Source organism: Heterocephalus glaber, unplaced genomic scaffold (assembly GCF_053883595.1).
Source record: "Heterocephalus glaber isolate CG9 unplaced genomic scaffold, H.glaber_assembly_v1.0 deba00001587, whole genome shotgun sequence".
NCBI classification, from domain to species: domain Eukaryota; kingdom Metazoa; phylum Chordata; class Mammalia; order Rodentia; family Bathyergidae; genus Heterocephalus; species Heterocephalus glaber.
The window spans coordinates 3,059,609-3,061,482 of NW_028258365.1; the positions used below are offsets into that span (position 1 = coordinate 3,059,609).

The 1,874-nt window shown below is 41.4% G+C and overlaps 1 non-coding gene across 1 annotated transcript; it reads left to right on the forward strand.

Annotated features, from left to right (window-relative positions):
- The first annotated feature begins 897 nt into the window (after positions 1-897).
- LOC147823369 (U6 spliceosomal RNA) lies at positions 898-1,004 on the forward strand. Its single transcript, XR_015443997.1, has one exon. It is a non-coding gene; the product is annotated as a U6 spliceosomal RNA (small nuclear RNA).
- Positions 1,005-1,874: the final 870 nt, after the last annotated feature.

Here is a 1,874-nt window from a genome sequence, read left to right on the forward strand (position 1 = left end):
GATAATGATACTTCCATGGTGGAAGAGTGGATATGGTGGCAGGAAAGGTGCATTAGTCACTTCCCTCATTGCTAGGACAAAATACCTGACATCTACCACTTAAACGGGGAGAGGTTTATTCTGGTTCATGGTTCAGCCCATAGTGCTGGCAGGATAGCATACTCCAAGGCAGGATAGCACAGTAGAGAGAAGAGCTGCTCACCACAGGGTGGACAGGAAGCAGAGAGGAGGGAGGAGCCATGGAGGGAGATAAAACCCTGCAAGCTACAAGCTCATAACCTACCTCTTCCAATCAGACCCCACTTCTTAGCAGCAAGTCAACTGTAAGCCCCCATAATCAATCACCTATGAGCAAAGAGCATATGAGGCTCTTAGGGGACATCTAGATATAAACCTGGGGGCAGGAATAATTTGCTTCTGCTGTAGTTTAGATATAGAATCCCCCTGAAAGGCCTACGTCTTAGTGGCCTGCTCCCCAGGGAGGAGGTCTTGGAAGTATAGCTAGTGGGCAGTCCCTAGTTATTACAGGCATGTCCCTGAAGGGGAGTGTGGGACCCCAATCTGTTCCTCTTGCTCTTTTTTTTTTTTTTTTTTTTTTTGTAGCCCTGTTCTACCATGTGCCCCTACCACAATGCTCTGGATCAACAGATTAAAACTTCCAGCACAATGAGCCACAGTAAAATTTTTCTCTTTTTAAACTGATTATCTCAGGTATTTGTTATAGTAAGAGAAAGCTGACTAACACAGCCTCCAGGTAGTAAGGCAACCGGGTAAGGAGATATGATGTCCTCCCTTGCAGTTGCCTTAAGAAGAGGCAAAGACAAACTGTGTCAATTTCTCAGTGTAATAGTGCCTCGGTGTGCACCGACAACAGCTGATTTCAAAGTAGGTGCTTTTGTGCTCGCTTCAGCAGCACATGTACTAAAATTGGAACGATGCAGAGAAGATTAGCATGGCCCCTGGGCAAGGATGACACGCACATTCGTGAAGCGTCAAAGTACGTGCTTTCTTTCCTTACTTTGCTCTGCTCTGTCTTTCCCCGCTGTCTGGCGTCCTCTATCTTTCCAAGGTCATTTAACAAATCACTTTCCCAATCAGGAGCAGCACAGGGACATAAATCAATGTAATTCATGCATGTTTCTTTCTTTCACAAAGGTGGGTCTAAATGAAACAATAATATATATTTTAGCTACACAAATTAAAGGTTGACTTAAAAAAACATAGTACTTATACTTTTTAACCTTCAAAGAACTTTACAGATACTACGGTCATTAATCTTTTTAACACTCCTAGTCCTTGATTTGAACTTGTTCAATAGATTTACCACAGGGGTTAGGAGCTATTTGGCTGCCAGATGTAATTTTCAGTTATAATATCTGGCATTGGTTTGGTCACTTTGGATGGTCAGAAAATAATCGTTTATGTTCTTTCTCTGATGGGGAAGCTGTTATTATGTCTCTAATGAGAAGCTGTTATTATGTCTTTCAGTGTGAACTCACTTAAGATGCACAAAAACAAAAAAAAGTGGTTAGTAATCTCATTAGAATTTCAAAGGGCAAGAGTAATAGATGATAATTTTCTCTGAAACTCACAAGTCAACTAAAGCCATTCTGAGATTCCGGTCCCCATCTTTCCTCTGCTTTTGTCCTTCCCATTTCTTATTGGATTCTCTATCTTTCTCTGCGTTTCTCTATATGTAAGGGATCTTTATCCTGTCATAATCTTTTCTTGGGTGCAACTGTTCTTATATACCTGGATCTTTTTTCTTTGCTTTTAAACCCTCTTCTGTTTTGCTCTTCAATGTTTCTTTATTACTCTTCCATTTACTTCTACCATATCTATCCCTCCTTTCCCTGTCCTGTGGTCACATGGAG